This window comes from Chelonia mydas, chromosome 1, assembly GCF_015237465.2.
Source record: "Chelonia mydas isolate rCheMyd1 chromosome 1, rCheMyd1.pri.v2, whole genome shotgun sequence".
NCBI lineage: Eukaryota > Metazoa > Chordata > Testudines > Cheloniidae > Chelonia > Chelonia mydas.
This window is the reverse complement of record NC_057849.1, coordinates 261,097,940-261,119,382: the sequence shown is the minus strand read 5'-3', so window position 1 is coordinate 261,119,382 and position 21,443 is coordinate 261,097,940. Positions and strand designations below refer to the sequence as shown.

General features: G+C 48.9%; 1 pseudogene; it reads left to right on the top strand.

The window, feature by feature from the left end:
• The first annotated feature begins 1,787 nt into the window (after positions 1-1,787).
• LOC102946791 lies at positions 1,788-3,113 on the top strand (annotated as a pseudogene).
• Positions 3,114-21,443: the final 18,330 nt, after the last annotated feature.

Sequence of the window (21,443 nt, the reverse complement as noted above, 5' to 3'; positions counted from 1 at the left end):
TCTTACTGAAGTCAGTGACAAAACTCTCCTCAACTTAAATAGTGCTAGACCAAGCCCCGTGTAAACAAACTGGGGGGAAAGGGGGTAATTTTAGGTGTTTCTTGTTACTAAAGTAACACACACAATTTCAGACAAATATGTAAATTTTCAAATTGACTATGTCCATTTAACAAACAAACTAAACTTGTGACCTACAGTTTTTCCATCATAAAAACATAGGGTTGCCAACTTTCTAAATGCTGACAGCTGGACCCCCTCTGCCCCACCCCCTACCCTGCCTCTTCCCCCTGAAACCCTACCCCTGCTCCACCTCTTCCCTTGAGGCTGCACCATTGCCCTGCCCCTTTCCCCAAGACCCCGCCCTCTGCTCTGCCTCTTCCCTCAAGGTCCTGCCCCCCACTTGCTCCTCTCTCCCTCGCCCCCTACCCACCTCCTTCCCTTGCTGACATTAGGAAAAGAAATTCATTATGGAGTCAGGTATTTCCTTGAAGCAATCCTGTTTATTCACAAGCAATGTGCACAAAGTCCTGTTTCCCAGAACACAGTAGGAATTAAGAAGCAGGAGGCAGTTTCCTTGCTCTCAGTTCCAAACCTCTTTCCAGTCAGCACTTCTGCCCCAAAAGTTCTCCCTATAGGCTTTCTCTCAGGGCCTTGTTAGCTGTGCTCCACTTGCTGTCTCTTTGGCTTTCTGCTTCTGCTGCCTTCTCTGCCTTCTTCTGCTTCTGGCTGCTTCTGCCCACAGACAAGCACGCTTCCACCAAACAACAGCCAGCCAGCTGCATTGGCATTCAGTCACCAGTGAAACCCCTCCAACCACATAGCTCAACATCTAATGAGCCTTGCATGTGTTCTGTGGTTTGGTCAGTGGTCCCTCTTGTTTCAGTTATCTTACTCCAAAAAGTAGCTTAACTGCTAACATTATCCCAGATGAAAGGCAGCTATCAGACCCACCAGTGTTAGACAGGTTCCACCCATCCTCTAGCCTAATAATATACAAAGTGTGTCAAATGCACAAAGTACAGAAAGGGAAGTATAGAAAACAAAGAATATTCTTTCCTGTGGTCTTTTGCAGTGCAAGAAACCTGAAGTGTTAGTAGTTAAACAATTTTCACAGAAAAATGTGATTTTGGGGGGGCTTATATGAAAAAATTTGGTTGTTTCAATCCATTTTTAAGGAACAAATTTCCTCATCCAAAAGGCCACCAACATTGATTCATATTACTGTAGTGCCTAAAAGGCCCATCATGGACTAGTGTCCCATTGTGCTGGACGCTGTACAAACACAGAACAAAAAGATGCTCTCTGCCCCAAAGAGTTTACGATCTCAGTACAAAACAAGAGAGAGCCTCTGGACTCTCTCGTTCTTCTCCCTAAGATACTTGTGTGTACCTTTTTGAATGGGTGATCTCATCAAAGTCAAGCCACCACAGAACATGTCAAGGTTCGCCCATCACTTATTACGACTGAGCATGATCACACAACCCTCCCTGGTGTGACTCACCATTTGGCAATAATTATCCAAACCACTCTAACGTTCAGAACAAATACTGTGAAGGCAAGTGAATGAAATCTCACACTGAAGAATGAATTTCATTCTCTTCAACTGTTATCACACACTTGGTTTGAAAGATGGACACGTTTGTGGAGGGTTCTTTATTACTTTTGCCTAAGTCACATCCTGTCTTCTTTCCTGATCCTATTCTGACTCAAACCCATTCATTCCTCACAGAGAGTCAAGTGATGAGAGAATTACAATTGCTCTAGGATGGGTGTGATTATAACTAGCTATGATTTCTGTCCTAGGTCTCCTTGAAAAAGCCTTTATTTTCCCAGAGGAAACAGAGACTAGCTATGTTGTCCTGTCCCCAGATCTGCCCTTTAGTCTTGGAGCATTTACACTTTATATGAAGGTGGCCTCAGAGTTACCAGCCAAACGGGAAACCATTCTTTTCACCTACTGCACCAAGGACTATGATGAACTTAACGTGTGGCAAGAGTTTAATGGCACCTTCAGCTTGTACCTGAGTGGTCCTTGGGTGTACTTTACTCTCCCAACACTCAACACCTTTGGGAACCATATGTGTGTGTGACCTGGGACTTCAAATCCGGTCTCACAGCCCTTTGGGTAAAAGGTAAAGGAGCCAAAGAAAAGTGTTGAGACCAGGGCATAGGATCCAACCACAGGGCATTGTCATGTTGGGGCAAGATCCAGACACCTTATTGGGCAGCTTTGAAAAGGCCCAAAGTTTGTGGGAGAAATAAGCGACCTTTATATGTGGGACCATGTCTTATCACCTTCCATTATCCATTATAGGCATGGAGTATCCATTATCCATTATTCCATTATCCATTATAGGCAGACTAGTCCCATGCTCACATGTTAATACAAGTGTTAATGCCACACTTGTATCTAATGTATTATCTCAAGACACCTTGAGACCAAAGACGCTATGCAGATTTGTGGTGGAAAGTGTCTAACTTGGAGGAAAACCCCAGGAAAGTCAGGTGATGTCAGTATGTATATTTTTACCTCATGAATTTGAACTAAAACTTTGCCTAAGTGCCAAGAATATGATCCATAACTAGTTCTTGTAGCTGTAGTTTGCAGCCAACCTCAGGAGACCCTAGGCCAAACTCAGCACTTAATTTCAATGGAGTTAACCCAGGACTGAATTTGGTCACCTCTCTAAAGCCAGGGGGAAAGTTGTATCCCAGAGGTGGGTCATGTGGTTCCCTGGGGATTGGCACACATCACACACGTCTTCAGCACTTCTTTCCAACATATTCATTACAAAGTACTATTGACAGCAACCTTAAACTGTATTTCTATTCTGATGAGTTACTGTGAAATTGTATGGCCTTCCAGGTTTGTTTCTCAGCCATTTCCAGAGCAAATGTACTCAGTTAACAAGGAAAAGCAGTAACCCCGCTCCCACTACAAATTTCCAAACCTTCAAATTTAACCTGGAATCTGAGAATCAAGCTGGGCTCTTCTTGCCCATCCACACCAGTGATAAAGGATCAGCCAGCAAATTAGCCCATTTATAAAAATGTTACAACCCCGTAGCGATGCCTCAGTGACAACCTGGGAGACTCCATTGAGATCAACGGAACTTGGCAGTTAAGAAATATAAGTCTGCAAAATAAACCTGGTTTTAGTCATTAAAGTAACAACTCGCTTCCTAATGGGGGAAATCACCAGAGTAATTGTCATGTTTATTCAGTTACTTCAGGCAGAACTGCATTTGAATGCAGTTGGCAGGATCCCATGACTCCAGCCAAGGGTCAAATGTCACACCGCAACCACCAGTAGTAACTAGACTGGCAGCCATCTTGTGAGAGGAGGAGAGAATTGGCTTGAGACACAATCCTAGACTGCAGAGGTAAAAATGCTATGTATGAAGTTTACTGCAGTCCCAGGGGCTCCTAACTCCAGGTCTGTCGCCGCTTCACCTCTATCCTGATCTGAAGCAACCTGTACACAAATGCCAGAATATGAGATCCATCACATAAACTCAGGCAGTCTTTTTGCATTTGTGGGGCAATGCTGCCATTACATGGTCATTCTAATTTAAACAACAACAATTTAAAATGTTCCTTTCCCGTAAGTTTTCACATTATTTAGCAGAGCCATCGAGGAACTTCACAGGTGGTGCGGCTGTTAGTTTGCTGCACACACTGACCCTCACTGCAGCAGTAAGGATAGAATTCAGATCCTCATGTTCCAAAAGTACAGGACCTTACTACTTGAACTAAAAATGAATCTTCTTCGCTATCAACAATATAGGGCTGGTGGCACACAGCTGAGCAGCTCTGATACTACTCCCTAGGCAGTTAGGGTTGCCAACTTTCTAATTGTACAAAACTGAACACCCTTGCCCCTGCTCCGCCCCTCCTCTGAGGCCCTACCCCTTCTCTGGGGCCCCGCCCTCACTCACTCCATCCCCTATCCCTCTGTCGCTTGCTCTCCCCCGACCTCGTTCACTCACTCATTTTCACTGGGCTGGGGCAGGGGGTTGGGATGTAGGAGGGGGTGAGGGCTCTGTCTGGGAGTGCAGGCTCTGGGGTGGGGCCAGAAATGAGGGGTTCAGGTTGCAGGACGGGGCTCAGGGCTGGGGCAGGGGGTTGGGATGCAGGAGGGTGCAGGCTCCAGGAGGGAGTTTGGGTGTGGGAGGGGGGTCCGGGCTGGGGCAGAGGTGTGGGAGGGGGTGCAAGCATCAGGCATGACTTTGGGTGTGGGAGGGGGCTCAGGGCTGGGGCAGGGGTTAGGGTGCAGAAGGGGGTGTGGGGTGAGGGTTCTGGGAAGGAGTTTGGGTGTGGGAGGGGGATCCAAGCTGTAGCAGGGAGTTGGGGTGTGGGAAGGGGTGTGGGCTCTGGGCAGTGCTTACCTTGGTGGGCTCCCAGGAAGCAGCAACATGTCCCTCGACTCCTAGGCATAGGAGTGGTCAGGCAGCTCTGCACTGTGCATGTGCCTCCGCCTGCAGGCGCTGCCTCAGCAGCTCCCATTGGTTGCAGTTCCTGGCCAATGGGGGTGCAGAGCTGGCACAGAGGGCGGGTGCAGCACTTTTAAGGGCCCACTCAGCTGTGCTAACTGGAGCTGCTAAGGTCCCTTTTCAACTGGATGTTCTGGTAGAAATCCGGACACCTGGCAACCCTATAAGACAGAAGAGGGGCTAGCCATTTCATGACAGTAGTATGTACTGTATTCTGAATCTTCCTCTGTTTGAATCATATAATCCACTGCCGGAGCCAACCAAAGTAAATGAAAAGATACCAAATGACTTCATTGGGTTTTGGATCAAGTCCCTAATTAAGTGGTCTGTTTTCCCATGGAGTGCAGCTGTCTCCCAAGTAAAGGAACAAACAAATTACATATTCTGAATCTGAAGAGGTAAATCAAGTCCATGTGGTGTAAATTTAACCTTGCCCCACCGCACTAAGTAGCAAGTCTGGGATGTGTGCAGAAAAAAGTTAAACCCCAGACTAAATCCTGTTTCAGGCACAGCTGTTTAATAGCATGTGTTACACAAATAGTGGTGTGATCCAGAGTGTGAAGTCTTTCCTCTTCAATAACTGAGGCCTTGTCTACACTGGCAAGTTTCTGCGCAGTAAAGCAGCTTTCTGTGGTGTAACTCCCGAGGCGTAGACGCTGCCAAGCCACTTAGTGCCCAGAAACTGCACAGTTGCAGCACTGTAAAAAACCCACCCCGACGAGAGGCGTACAGCTTTCTGCGCCGGGGCTACAGCGCCACAGTGCCAGTGTAGACACCCTGGCGATTACAGCGCTGCGATTGGCCTCCGGGAGATGTCCCACAATGCCTGTTCTCGCCTCTCTGGTTATCAGTTTGAACTCTACTGCCCTGCCCTCACGTGACCCACCGTGAGCCCCATCCCATACATTCCTTGGGAATTTTGAAAGTCCCCTTCTTCTTTGCTCAGTGATGCGTGCAGTGGTCTCAGCGCATCTTTCCAGGTGGCCAGGCCTGCTCCACGCACCAGGCGATTCCCCGCTTGGAGCAATGCCGAGCTGCTGGACTTCATCGGCATTTGGGGAGAGGAGGCTGTCCAGTCCCAGCTGCGCTCCAGCTGTCAGAATTATGATACCTATGGCAGATTTCACGATGCATGACAGAAAGGGGCCATGACTGGGACACACTGCAGTGCAAGGTCAAAGTGAAGGAGCTGCGGAGGCGTGGGAGGCAAACTGCCGCTCTGGTGCTGCGCCCATGAGCTGCCAGCAGGGCCGTCCTTAGGCATACGCAGAATATGCAGCTGCGTAGGGCACCACGAAATTTGGGGCACCAAATTGCCCCAAATTTCATGGCGTCCTACGCAGCTGCATATTTCATTTGCGTCAGCCCCAGCGGCCAGCTCCATCCCCCAGCTGGCCCTCCTGTGAGTTCCTAGGGGGATGCGGGGCCCGGGACAACTCCCTCCACCTCAGGCCCACCCTGTCCCCATTTTCCACCCCTTCTCCCAAGCCCCCTCCCCCAGCGACCGATGCGGCCCGGGGGGGCCTGGCGATGGCAGCAGGAGTCAGGCCTACCCCTGCACTCACCAGCGGTGGCGGGAAGCAGAGAAACCCAGCCCCAGCCCGCTCCACTCCGCTGGCTCCCCGCTGTGTCGCTCTGCTTCCCACTGCCGGTGAGTGCGGGGGTGGGGGGCAGATGCCTTCCCCCAAGCCCCCCTTGAGCGACACGGCTGGATCCGGGGGAGTGGAGCGGGCTGGGTCCGGGTCGTCCCGTTTCCTGCTGCCGGTACCAGGCCCCCCGCTAATTCCCCAGGCTGCTCTGGGCCTGTGGGGCCCCCCAAAGCGGCACCCCACAGCTCCTGCCTCTGTGGCCCCACAGGCCTTGAGCTCAGCCAAGACCCTCCGCACGGGGGGAGCAAATGCTCGGGCTGTGTAAGGCACCATAATTGGTAGGGATGGCCCTGGCTGCCAGTTGTACAAAGAGCTGGACACGATACTCCGTGGCGATCCCACCTCCACTACGAAGGCCAGTGTGGATACTTCAGTGGCTCGCGTGCCAGTCGAGAGTGGACTGAGCCAGGAGGAGGAAATCTTGGATGAGAATGTGGAGGGGGAAGGGGACCCAGAGGCAGAGGACAACTCAGAGGTCAGAGATGCATGCAGCCAGGAGTTCTTCTCTACCCCGGAGGAAGCTAGCCAGTCACAGCGGTCAGATCTTGGGGAAGCGCAAACAGGAGAGGAAGTTTACAGAAAGCAGGCTTGTGTCTGTATGATGCACGTACCACCACATGCCTAGTCTGAGCAACGGAACAGGGTGTTGATTGACTCCCTCACTTCACAGGAATCTACCTCAGAGATCTCCACGAAACTCTCATGGACATACTGGGCAATCTGCTGCTGCAGTTTCTTTGGCAGAGCTGCTGCAGTTTCTTGCCCCATTAAGGGTAACTTTCCCACGCCACTCTGCCGTCACTGCGGGGGGGAACCATTGCTGCACACAGACGAGCCGCATAAGGGCCAGGGAGGAAGCCACAGTCTTGGAGAAGACCCTCCCTTGATTCCCTGCTCACCCTCAGCAGCGAGATATCTTCCATAATGAACACAGCCTGAGGAAAATGTGGGGACAGGAACGATTATAAGGCCTCCCCTACAGTGCTGGCTTTCCCCTATAGCCACATGCCCAGTGTATAGTACAGTCCTGGAACACTGATTTCCCCTGCCCCTGTGGTTACTCACCATTTTGGGGGTCTTCTGGCTCATGTGTGCTTGCCTGGGGTCAGCCAGTTAGTGACAGGTATGTGCATAGTGGCTGTGTTTTAAATCAGTGGTCCGTGTGCTGCAAACAATTACTGCTTCTGTAAAATGTTGCATTTTGGCTTCACAGATATGACCTTGGGAACCCAGCCTCCCTCTTTGTTATCACCAGCTGAACGGTTGCGCAGAATTAGAAAGCGGCCACAAAGAACTAAAGAGGACTTTCTGCCTGATGTCATGATGCACTCGGCGGCCGGAAAACAAGAATTGAGGGAGTGGCCAGACAGCGAGAAGAGGGGCCGAAAGTAGAACATGGCACACCAGAACAAGGCCACGGAGCGGCTCGTAAATATTATGGAGTGCCAAGCGGACACACTCCAGGCGCTACTAGCACGCCCGCCCTCCCCTGCAGCCGCTGTTGCAAAACTCTTTCCCACGGACCCCCCAGACACCACCAACACACTCTTATCAACCTCCTGCCTCCAGTCTGTACCCGCGGCATTCCACTCCTGCCCGGGCACAGTCCAGCCCTGCGGACTCTCAGTACCCACTGCATCAACACCCGTCCCTCTGCAGTTTAGCCCTGCGGATGTACAGTAGCTGCTGCACTGTACTCCAGTGAAGAAGGCTGGATATGATACCTGGACATACACAAACCTTTAACCGTCCCGGGACCCCTCCTCCTCCTGGGACCCTCCCTTCCCCCATCCCCCTCAGTGCCGATGTGTTTTTTTGTTTGGCTCTCGCCTCCAGTTATTGTTTTTTAATAAAATAATTGTGTTGGTTGGAAAGCAAACTTTATTCCGTTAATTGAAAGCAAACAGAGCCCTGCAAAGCAACAGGCAATTTCCTTAAACCTTCACAGTACATCGTCTGCACCAATCACAATCACCTCCTAGCATTACATTACTGCACTCCCGAGCATAGCAATAAATATTAGTGGCTTTCAGCTTCAAATTGCTGCCTCAGGGCATCCCTGATCCTTATGGCCCCACGCTGCACCCCTCTAATAGCCCTGGTCTCTGACTGTTCAAATTCAGCCTCCTGGTGCTGAGCCTCAGCCGTCCAGCCCTGAGTGAAGCTTTCACCCTTCCTGTCACAAATATTATGGAGTATACAGCATGCGGCTATAAGCATAGGAATATTGTCATCGGCCAGGTCCAGCCTACTATATAGGCTATACCACTGGGCCTTTAAATGTCCAAAAGCACACTCCACAGCCATTCTGCACGTGCTCAGCCTGTTGTTGAACCGCTCCTTGCTACTGTTAAAGTGCCCCGTGTATGGTTTCATAAGCTGCAGCATTAAGGGGTAGGCAGCGTCTCCCAGGATCACAATGGGCATTTCGATTTCCCGTACTGTAATCTTCTGGTCCAGTAAGAAATCCCTGCTTGCAGCGTCCTGAACAGGCCGGTATTCCAAAAGATGCATGCATCCATAGGCTCCGACTTCACCTCTACCCAGTGGGTGCTCGACCTCACCCTCACCCCTGGCCCCACCCCTGCCCTGCCTCTTCCCATCCCTGCACCACCATCGCCCCACCCCTAATATAGATGGCTAGGTAATCTGGTGCCAGAATTGGAATATGAGTCCCATCTATCGCCCTCCACAGTCAGGGAGGCCCATTTGTGCAAAGCCATCCACAATGTCACGCACGTTGCCCAGAGTCACGGTCTTTCAGAGCAGGATGCGATTAATGGCCCTGCGCACTTCCATCAACACGAGTCCAGTAGTCGACTTTCCCACTCCAAACTGGTTAGTGACCAATTGGTAGCAGTCTGGAGTAGCCAGCTTCCACAGTGCGATCGCCACGTGCTTCTCCAATGACAGGGCAGCTCTCACTCTCGTCTCCTTGCGCTGCTGGGCTGGGGCGAGCTTGTCACACAGTCCCATGAATGTGGCTTTCCTCATGCTAAAGTTCTGCAGCCGCTTCTCATCATCCCAGACGTGCATCACGATGTGATCCCACCACTCAGTGCTTGTTTCCCGAGCCCAAAAGCGGCGTTCCACTGTGGTCAGCACCTCTGTGAATGCCACAAGCAATCTCGTGTCGTAGCTACTACGCGTAGCAAGATCAATGTCACACTCCTCTTGCCTTTGTAGTTTAGGAATAACTCCACTGCCACTCATGACGTGTTAGTCACAGCGAGCAGCATATTGGTCAACAGTGCGGGATCCATTCTTGCAGACCGAAGAGGCAGGGTGCACAATACACAAACCGTTGACAGATGGCGCCAAATGCGGACGGAAGCACAGGGATTGCTGGGATGAGAAGCAATGCATCACGGGGCACTGGGACAGGACCCAGGATGCCCTGCGACCCCCTCCACCTTCCCACAACTCTTAGTGGCAGAAGAGGAGGAGATGATGCTCTGGGGGATAGCTGCCCAGAGTGCACCGCCCCAAATAGCGCTGCAAGTGCCGCAAGCGTGAACACGCTATTGCGCAGGCAGCTGTCAGTGTGAACACACAACAGCGGTTTCCCTTCAGCGCTCTCTGAGCGGCTCGGTAACTGCCGGTGCTGTAACTCTGCCAGTGTAGACATACCTGAGCAACAATAGGGAATTGGAGGTTTACTAATGGCTAACATTCTGTGTAACGCTGCTCATTTGCTAGTCTGTCCACCCCTAAACTGAGCCTGTGGGGTAGGAATGTAGTTTAGCTCCACCTAAAAATAGACCAGCCTTGTACGATGATTGAGTGTGACTGAGTACAGACAGTGTCTAACCCAGTGGAAAATCCCCAAACTCCTTTCCATTTCCAGCCTAATATAGATTTTAGATACTGTAGTTTGAGGTTTCTCCATTTGCAAAGCAACAGAGACCTAATTTTAAACACACAAGTAATTGTTAGAAATGGTTATTTCTTACTTGAAGTGTCAATTGAGAATGATACTAAAGTGTGGGTATAACTTCAAGCCACGTTACTGTGGGACTGTTCCCATGTTAAGATTACACACCTGCTTATGTACCTTCCTAGATCTGGGCCTCAGTTTGCTTAATCACCTAGAGCCAAACTGATTCCCCTCTTCACACTAGTCCTCTACTCCGCAAGTAGCCCCAATAACTTCAAGGGAACTATTCATTGTATAAGATTCTATTCAGTGTAAGGGCATCACAGCCTGGCCCTTAACTACATAAATCATGTTTCTATTAGCTGTATTTACACAAAACTGTCTGTGCCAGACATTACTTACCTTTGAACCCGATTGACGTAATGTTTATGTTGGTAATGAGAAATGCCATGTCCAGTTGGCTGTTTTGCAAAGGCAATGTACTCCCCTGGTTCTGTGCATTGAACTTCTGCTTATGTTCTTTCCTTTGGTTGTCTTTTAAGTAAAGTCAATAACTGCCACCTAAGGCACTGCTAATGTTCTCATTCAGGGACTGCTGATTCACTCAGCTATGTACTGATACAATAAATGATGCAATTTTAGAGCTAAACTTTGGCTCTAAGGGCCAGTGGTGCACTGGGGGATAGGTAGGTTTACGCATCTGTAGCGCCCAAGTGCAGATAGAGAGGGTATTAGGGGACTGATTTTCAGAGATGTTGAGCACCACAGCACCCACTGACTTCAAATAGTGTTGAAGGTGGTCAGCGCCTCTGAAAATCAAGCCCTATGGCCATAACGCTTCCAAAAGCACTAAGGCATATTCAATAATTGCACTGAACAGCTTGATACCAAAGTTTACGGATTGTCTTCTGTACCAAACATGGTGTTAATTTTTGCTTATATAAAAGATTCAGAGTACGAAGTTGAATAAAGCAAAACGAAAACAAAGAGCTTTTCACCCGATCCAGGTCCCTTTTCCAAAAATACTTGATTTTTCATGTATATGGTATCCTGCTGGTGCTAATCCATTTTTGGAGCATCCAAAGATAGACAATTGCTTCTGGGAAGAAAAGTCTCTATCTCTGCCTCAGGTCTGAGAGTGACACAGTGGATCTTATCAGAGTATTTTTTCTAACCCTAATCTTCTATGATTCTGTGTGGGTATGTCTACACTATGAAATTAGGTCAATTTTATAGAAGTCGATTTTTAGAAATCGATTTTATAAAGTCGATTGCGTATGTCCACACTAAGCGCATTAATTCGGCGGAGTGCGTCCTCACTACCATGGCTAGCATCGACTTACAGAGAGGTGCACTGTGGGTAGCTATCCCACAGTTCCTGCAGTCTCCATCTCCATTGGAATTTCTGGGTTAAGCTCCCAATGCCTGATGGGGCAAAACATTGTCGCGGGTGGTTTTGGGTAAATGTCATCAGTTGCCCCTCCCTCGGTGAAAGCAATGGCAGACAATCGTTTCGTTCCTTTTTTCCATGCAGACGCCATACCACGGCAAGCATGGAGCCTGCTCAGCTCACCGTCACTGCTGCTATTGTGTCCTGGATGCTGCTGTCAGCAGACGGTGCAGTATGACTGCTAACCGTCATCATCCTCCGCTTCCACTGCAACTTTGCTCTCCTGCTCTTGTAAATGAACTCAGTCTCAATAGCAAATTTCTCCATGTTGTCATCATCCGCCGCTGCAGCTCTGCTCTCCTGCTCTCCTGGTGCCATGAATCCATCTCGCAGGTCCTCTCGTCTTTCTGTATAAATATCTATTCTCGTGGCATCCGTCATCATCCACCGCTTTCGCTGCAACTCTGCTCTCCTGCAGATGCCATACCACGGCACCCATGGAGCCCACTCAGCTCACTGTTGCTGTTGTGAGCATTGTAAACACCTCACGTATTATCCTGGAGTATATGCAGAACCGGACTAAGAGACGCCAGCACGAGGACGATTTTGATGAGGACATGGACACAGACATTCCTGAAAGCATGTGGCAATTGGGACATCATGGTGGCAGTGGGGCTGGCTGATACAGTGGAACGCTGATTCTGGGCCCGGCAAATAAGCAGAGACTGGTGGGACTACATAGTGTTGCAGGTATGGAATAATTCACAGTGGCTGTGAAACTTTCGCATATGTAAGACCACTTTCCTGGAACTCTGTGAGTTGCTTTCTCCTGCCCTGAAGCGCAGGAATACCAAGATGAGAGCTGCCCTGACAGTTGAGAAGCGAGTGGCGATAGCCCTGTGGAAGGTTGCTACGCCTGACTGCTATCGGTCAGTCGGGAATCAATTTGGAGTGGGCAAGTCTACTGTGGGGGCTGCTGTGATCCAAGTAGCCAATGCAATCATTGACATTCTGTTACCAAGGGTAGTGACTCTGGGAAATGTGCAGGTCATAGTGGATGGCTTTGCTGCAATGGGTTTTCCTAACTGTGGTGGGGCGATAGACGGAATGCATATCCCTATCTTGGCACCGGACCACCTTGCCAACCAGTACTTAAACCACAAGGGGTACTTCTCAATGGTGCTGCAAGCACTGGTGGATCACAAGGGACGTTTCACTGACATCAACGTGGGATGGCCAGGAAAGGTGCATGACACTCGCGTCTTTAGGAACTCTGGGCTGTTCGAGCAGCTGCAAGAAGGGACTTACTTCCCAGACCAAAAATTACCATTGGGGATGTTGAAATGCCAATAGTTATCCTTGGGGACCCAGCCTACCCCTTGCTCCCATGGCTCATGAAGACTTACACAGGCAGCCTGGACCGTAGTAAGGAGCAGTTCAACTATAGGCTGAGCAAGTGCAGAATGGTGGTAGAATGTGCCTTTGGACGTTTAAAAGCTCACTGGCGCTGTTTGCTGACTAGGTCAGACCTCAGCACAACCAACATTCCGATTGTTATTACTGCTTGCTGTGTGCTCCATAATATCTGTGAGAGTAAGGGGGAGACGTTTATGGCGGGGTGGAAGGTTGAGGCAAATCGCCTGGCATCTGATTTTGAGCAGTCAGACACCAAGGTGATTAGAATAGCACAGCAAGGTGTGCTGCGCATCAGAAAGGCTTTGAAAACCAGTTTCATGACTGGTGAGGCTTCGGTGTGACAGTTGTGTGTATTTGTCCTTGATGCAAACTCGCCCCCTTTGTTGATTTTAATTCCCTGTAAGCCAACCACCCTCTCCCCTTCAAAATAAAGTAACTATTGTTTTGAAACCATGCATTCTTTCTTTATTAATTTTTTTAAAAGGGAGATAACTGACAAAGTAGCCCGGGTGGGGTGAGGTCGGGGAGGAAGGAAGGACAAGGCCACATTGCTTATTGTAGCCACACTAAAAATCAAACTGTTTGAATGACAGCCTTCTGTTGCTTGGGCCATCCTCTGGAGTGGAGTGGCTGGGTGCCCAGAGCATCCCCCCCCCCCCCCCCACGTTCTTGGGCATCTGGGTGAGGAGGATATGGAACTTGGGGAGGAGGTCAGGCGGTTGTACAATGGATGCAGTGGGGGTTTGTGCTCTTGTTGGCTTTCCTGCAGCTGCACCAGATGCTTCATCATGTCCGTTTGCTCCCCCATTAGCCTTAGCATCGCCTCCCCCTCCGCTCTTCACACTCCTGCCTCTGCTCTTCACGCTCACTTAAGCCTTTCCTAGCCTATAACACTGAATGCCTCCATGCATTCAGCTGTGCCCTATCAGTGCAAGGAGGACTGCATGAGCTCGGAAAACATGTAATCAGGAGTGCATTCTTTTCGCCTTCTAATCTGTGATAATCTCAGGGTCGGAGATGATGGGGGAGCTCAGAAACATTTGCACCTGGGGGGAGATAAAAAGGGAGAGTAAAATTTAAGATGATACATTTCTGAGAACAAAAGGGAGACTCTTGCACAGTGAATCAAGGAATTCACAGGAGACAGCACATGTGCTTTAGGTATAAGGTCACATTTCGCCTTTTATATTGAGCGCCTGCCGGTATGGTGACACATCACACACGGCGGGGCAACAGAATTCAGTTTCCATGCAGCCATGGTAAGGCAAAGGGTATGCAGGGTTGGCTTCTTACGCATAACATATGGGAATGGTTTCAAACTGCAGCGCCATCATTTCCCACAGCAAGCAATGGGTTGGGTTTCACATTTAAGAGGAGGGGCTGCGGTTTTCAGGTGGATGTGCAGCACACACCTCCCCCCACCCCACTGCTTGGCTATTCTCTGGGATGATCCCTTTTAGCCGAGCGCAAACAGCCCAGCATGAACGGAGTCCTTTTACTGTTCCCTTACAAAAATTCCCCTATTTCAACCAGGTGACCATGAATGATATCACTCTCCTGAGGCTAACACAGAAAGATATAGACCGAGTGTTGCTTGAATGCAACCAAAACCCAGGACCATTCACTGCCATGCTTTGTGCTGCAATGATGCCAGAATACTTTCAGAGTACCTCCAGGAGAACTTCATAGAGATGTCCCTGGAGGATTTCCGCTCCATCCCCAGACATGTGAACAGACTTTTCCCGTAGATGTACTGGCTGCGAATGCATCCCAATTCTTCAGGGCAAATCAAACATTAAACACTATTGCTTTTAAACCCTGTTCTGTAGTTACAAATGTGCACTCGCCAGAAGTGCCTTCTCAAGCTTCGGGGTCAGGGATCCCACCTTTGGAGGGTATTGGCTCCAGGGTGATGAAAAGGTCCTGGCTGCCGGGGAGAATGGATTCACAGCTTGCCTGCTGCGCATTCTCCTCCTCCTCCTCATCCACAAAATCTTCCTCCCTGTTGCGTGAGACTCCCCCCTTGCAGGTGTCCACGGACAGTGGTGGGGTATTGGTAGGGTCCCCCCCCCAGAATGGCATGCAGCTGATCATAGAAGTGGCATGTATGGGGCTCTGACCCAGAGTGACCATTTGCCTCCTTTGTCTTTTGGTAGGCTTGCCTCAGCTCCTTAACTTTCACGCAGCACTGCTGTGTGTCCCTGTTGTAGCCTCTCTCCAACATGCCCTGTGAGATTTTGGCAAATATATTTGCATTTCTTCTTTTTGATCAGAGTTCTGCCTGCACAGATGCTTCTCCCCATACAGCAATCAGATCCAATGTCTCCCTTTTGGTCCATGCTGGAGCTCGTTTGCAATTCTGGAGGGACGGCATGGACACCTGTGCTGCTGAGTTCACAATGCTGACCAAACAGGAAATGAAATTCAGAAGTTCCCAGGGCTTTTCCTGTGTACCTGGCTAGTGCATCAGAGTTCAAAGTGCTGTCCAGAGCGCTCACAATGGAGCACTCTGGGATAGCTCCCGGAGGCCAATACTGTCAATTTGCATCCACACTGCCCGAAATTCGACCCAGCAAGGTCAATTTTAGCACTACTCCCCTCGCTACAGGGGAGTAGTACAGAAGTTGATTTTAAGAGCCCTTTAAGTTGATGGAATGGGGTTGGTTGTGTGGATGCGTTCATTTTAAAATCAACCTAATGCAGCTAAATTTGACCTAACCCCATAGTGTAGACCAGGCCTGTGATTCTGCCCTTACAGTAGAGATGGAGGCCTCAATTTTCCTGCAGTAAGTGGTAATTAATGTCCATTTCTCTGTGATTTTTCACCAGTGGAAGAGGAAAACTATGATTCTGTAGGTGGCATAAGGTCTTGAAGGCAATAAGTTATGTTTGTGTATTATACTTGATTATGTCCATATGTTCCCATCCCAAGACAAACAGCACTCCTTTATCCTATTTAATCTGTAACTAATTACTGAGTCTTCTGATGGATATTGACTGGTAATTTATGTAATGTAGTTCTCCTCGAACTCTGTGGAAAACAAATTCAACAGAAACCAGACAGACCTGCCAAGTCTCACTCAAGGCTAGATTGTAAATGTGACCTATACTGACATTCAGCAAAGTATGGGGACATAACCCTCCCTGTTTCCACACTCGCGCAACCACATTCCTCTGTACAACCATGCAAGACCTACCTGAATCCTGAGTCTGAGCTAAGGGGGTGGAGGTGAGGAGAAGCAGGGGCTGTCTGAAACTCTTTTTCTCCCCTCCACTAACAAGTGAGTGGTGAGGGGGCCTTGGAAGAGCCATGACTCCCCCCACCATTCCCAACATGCCCCAGCCAAGACAACTGGCTAGACAGGAGCTGGCAAATGTGTTGTGTCTCTGGCAATAGCCTGACAACTATGCTCCCTATGCCTCTAATTGTGTGTGAAACCGGAGATCTGGAGGAAATGTGACTCAGAGTGTTGTCTTTGAAGATTAAAACAAAGACTGTGAATGGCTAGCCAACTACAAAAGCAGTTTCTCCTCCCTTGGTGTTCGCACCTCAGCTGCTAGAAGAGGGCCTCATCCTCCCTGATTGAACTAACCTCATTATCCCTAGCCTGATTCTTGCTTGCATATTTATACCTGCCTCTGGAAATTTCCACTACATGCATCTGACGAAGTGGGTATTCACCCACAAAAGCTTATGCTCCAATACATCTGTTAGTCTATAAGGTGCCACAGGACTCTTTGCCGCTTTTTGAGTTACAGTGACTTCCTGGGGTGATGCAGCTCCGTGTTTCCCCTTCCACAGGACTCAGAGTAAACTCACCATCTCGTGCTATCTTAGAGGAGACTCTTTCATTCAGGACTCATTTTAAGACATTTTCATAGTACTGTATCTCCTAATTGTTGTAGGAGCAGCAGTGATCTGTATGCTCTGTATGACTCTGCTCTGTATAACCTGTATGCTCAAAAGGTCTGTTACACTTTCCCACCACTTTTGTCTCCTCTCTCTCTTTGAATATCTGTGAAGTGGCTTTCCCCCTCCCCCTCCCTCCTGGAATGCTTGTGGGATGAATGGGCTGGTTGAACAGCTGGAGGATCAGAAGAGCTCCCAGGTAGACAAGGTGTCTGGAACTCTAATTAGGCAGCAATCACACCCCCAATGCATGGACACTGCATGGACACTGCCCTGGGTGGAGTGCGACCAACCAGACGTGGCCAAGTCATCTCTAGTCGCAGGCCATGAGGAGCAAGTCCTTAAAAGGGGAAGGGGCCACATGCTCAGGAGTGCACTCACAAGCTTGTACCTCCCATGAAGGCCCTTTGCCCGGACCGCCTGGCCAGTGGTTCACTGCGTTGCATTCCATCGTGCCTCGGGAAGACTTACCTTCATCGCACCATCCATCACTGCACTGTGGGACACTTACCTTGAAGGATCCTGACATCTCCAGTGCTGTGCCTGTCCTGGGAGCGAGAGTATGCGAGTGTGACACCTTCCCCGCCCCCCCCATCTTTTGAGCTTAGCTATCAGAATAATAAACATGCTGCTTTCTGCCAAACTCTGGTGGGTCATTAGTTCTCCCTAAGCTTACTAGCTGGCCCAATTTTGGGTAACACTAATCATGAAAGATTTGCTGTGTATTTCAGTGGAGCATCTTATTGTTGCACTTCAGCTTTTCCCGGCTGCCAGCATGGCCTCCTGCAGCTGTGGGCAGCCACGCATAAATGAGAGCCCCCTTTGGCCTACTCTAACTTACATCAGGAGTTGACCTGGCCCCTGGCTGGTTCCAGAATTGGGGAGACACAAAGGTGGCATACAGCCACCATTACTCCCCCGTACCAAGTCAGCTCCCAGCTCAGAGCAGCCAGGCCCAAGAATCAGGGGCTGTATTTACTGGGGGAGGAAGAAGGGCTTAGATAAAATAAAATAAATATACATAGATTGAGGTGCACTGATAGATCTGTGTGGTGACAAAAGACTGGAATAGAAGGTGTCCTGAAGCTGAGCCTTTAGGAGCATAGATCAAATTGTGTGTGGACAAAGCTGGCATAGTGCATTACTCAAAATGCACTATGTCCGGCTGTTACCAGTCCTCTCACTCCCCCATTTTTATAAGACCTAGATTTACTTTTTTTTTTTCCAAAACTAGACATTGCTAAATGTTTAAAACAAATAAGAAAAAAATATCTGAGTGCGTTACCAGCAATGTTTCTGTATTGTTCGCTTTTATGATCATTCACAATTTCAGTTTATAATCATGCAATCATAGAAACTTTGGGCTGGAAGGGACTCGAGAAGTCATCAAGTCCAGCCCTCTGCACTGAAGCAGCACCAATTAAACGTAGACCGAGGTGGACAAACTTTTTGGCCCAAGGGGCACATCTGGGTATGGCAATGTTATGGCGGGCCATGAATGTTCACAAAATTGGGGTTGGGGTGAGGGAGGGGGTGAGGGCTCTGGTGGGGGCACGGGCTCTGAGGTGGGGCCAGAAATGAAGAGTTCAGTGTGCAGGAGGGGGCTCCGGGCTGGGACAGGGGGTTGGGGTACAGGGGTGTGTGAGGGCTCTGGCTGGGGGTGCAGGCTCTGGGGTGGGGCTGGGGATGAAGGGTTTGGGGTGTAGGAGGGTGCTCTGGGCTGGGACTGAAGGGTTCGGAGGGCAGGAGGGGGATCAGGGCTGAGGCAGGGGGGTTGGGGCACAGGGGGGAGGGTTCTGGCTGGGAGTGCAAGCTCTGGGGTGGGGCTGGGGATGAGGGATTTGGGATGCAGGAGGGTGCTTTGGGCTGGGACTGAGAGGTTCAGAGGGCGGGAGGGGGAGACTCAGGGGTGCAGGCTCTGGGAGGCACTTACCTCAAGTTGCCAATAGGAGCTGCAGAGGCAGCGCTTGGGGCGGGGGCAGCGTGTGGAGCAGAGCCCCATGGTTGCCCCTATGCATAGGATCCAGAAGAGGGACATGCCACTGCTTCTGGGAGCCGCACAGAGTTGCCCCCATCCCTGCTCCCCAGCTGGAGCACCGGAGCGGGGCAAGCCCCAGACCCAACTCCCCAGTGGGAGCTTGAGGGCCAAATTAAAATGGCTGGTGGGCTAAAAGCAGCTCGCGGGCCATATTTTGCCCACCCCTGACCTAGACACTGAGTCCCCATATTATAGTTTTGCATTTGATTTTTCCTTCCTAAATATCATATTTTGCACTTGCCTTTATTGAATTCCATCTTGTTGAATTCAGACCTACTCTCCAATTCGCAGAACTCATTTTGAATTCTAATTTTGTCCTCCAGAGTGCTTGCAATCCCTCTCAGCTTGGTCTCTGTGACGAGGTCCCTGTGGTGCAATTTGGAGTGCGGGACTATTGAGCCCTCCAACCCCACCAGCCTGGGCTGCCTCTCACACTGTGATGCTGATGTCAAGCTACAAGCGTCTGACAGGCACTGAACTTATCCTCTAGGGGCTTACAAATTGATTATTTAATAATTTGTTCCAGTATCTTCCCAGGTATCGAAGTTAGGCTGACTGGTCTATAATTCCCTGGGTCCTCTTTGTTCCCCTATTTAAAGAGAGGTACTATACTTGCCCTTCTGCAATCTTCTGGCACCTCACCCATCCTCCATGAGTTCTTGAAGATAACTGCTAACGGTGCTGAGATTGCTTCAGGTAGTTCCTAATGTACCCTAGGATGAATTTTATCAGGCCCTGCTGACTTGAAGACATCCAATTTATCTACATATTCTGTAACCTGTTCCTTCCCCCTTGTTTTTAATATTAATTGGGTTAAGTATCTGTCACCATTAACCTTTTCAGTGAAGACTGAAGCAAAACAGGCATTAAACACCTCAGCCTTCTTGATGTCATCAGTTATTATCTTTTCCCCTGCTAAGTAGAGGACCTACACTTTCCATCATCTTTCCCTTGCTCCTAACGTATTTAAAGAACTTCTTTTTATTACCTTTTATGTCTATTGCTAGGAGTAACTCATTTTATGCTGAGCCTTGCTGATTTTGTCCCTATGTGCATGTGCTAGTCTTTTGTACTCCTCCTTAATAATTCATCCATGTTTCCACTTTTTGTAAGATTCCTTCTTGATTTTCAGGTCATTACAGTGCTCCTTATGGAGCCATATTGGCCTCTTCCTATCTTTCCTTTGCATCAGGGTAGTTTGCAATTGTGCCTTTGATATGCTCTCTTTAAGAGAGCTCTCCTGAACTCCTTTTTCCCTTAGAGTTTTTTCCCATGGGACCTTGCCTACCAGCTCTCTTGAGTTTTTTATAGTCTGCTTTTCTGAAGTCCATTGTTCTTATTCTGCTGCTCTCACTCCTTCCTTTCCTTACAATCATGAAAAGTGTCATTTCATGATCGTTTTCACCCAAATTGCCTTCCACCTTCAGATTTGCTACCAATTCCTCCCTGCTGATTAGAATCACCTCTAAAATGGCTGTCCCCCTGGTTACTTCCTCCACTTTTGGAAGTAAGAAGTTGCCCCCAATACACTCCAAGAATTTATTTATTGGCAGGTCATGAAGCAGTGTTGCTCTAAAACTTTACAGACTTGGCCACTGATCCTGCAATGTGTTATGTGTGGGCAGAGCCCTGCATAAACATGTTGAATTCAGTGGGACTCTGCATGGACATGGGACTCTACCCTTGTGCAGTTCCCCACTCATTATTGATCTTTCTTCCCACTTGATCAGTTACAGGGACCTTTAATTATTTGTTCTGCCAGATAAGAGCCAATGGTAACAAAATGTTCCTCTTTTTAGAACAATTCTGATTGGAGAATATTGGTGCTCAAATGAGTTTAATACCTCTCAAAATCCTTCCATCTCCCAGAATAGGGGAGCTGTCCATTTTTCAGACACAGAAATTGAATATTTTGTTTGCAAATACAGTGAAAAGGTCACTATCCAATCATGTTACATACCCTCTCCCTACTGCTTATCCTAGCCTTGAAGGGACTGTCTGCTGATGAAGGTAAATGCTATTTAGAGATTATTCTTTTCTTTTATTTCCCCCCTCCCTGTTATCTAATTATTTTAGTGGGAAGGATTCCTATAAGCAGGCCAAGTCCATCACTGCCAGATGCAGCTACAGAACCAGTGGTGTGGTACCCTCTTACATGCCATCTGTTTTCTCTGTTGATCATTGACAGACTTGATCATGATTCTGAAAGACGCTCTTAGCTCCCAAATGCAGACAATGGAATGCACTCCCCTACCCCAAGACCTTCTAGCTAAAATGTTTCCCTGAAAAGAGTTTTACAATATTGCCAGCTATTCCTTCAGATTGTATCTGGGAAAGCGTTCCCATAAGAATTTTTCTGCCAGTGCAAACAGGGTTTGTCATTCAAAACTTTAAGCTCACCTGCAGTAAAACAGGGTATTCTTGATTATTTTCTGCAGTTCCTGAAGTGGCACTTGAAGGTGTAGCATCCCAGTCCAGCATCTATGACAAATATGGAAACCCTGGCAATGCCATTGATGGGTCCCCATCCAGTGATTACCTGAGAGGCAAATGTAGTCACACGGATTTAGAAATTAATCCATGGTGGACACTGGATTTGCAAGCGAGGGTTCAAGTGTTCAGAGTAAAGATCACCAATCGAGGAGACTGTTGTGAAGAGCGGATAAACGG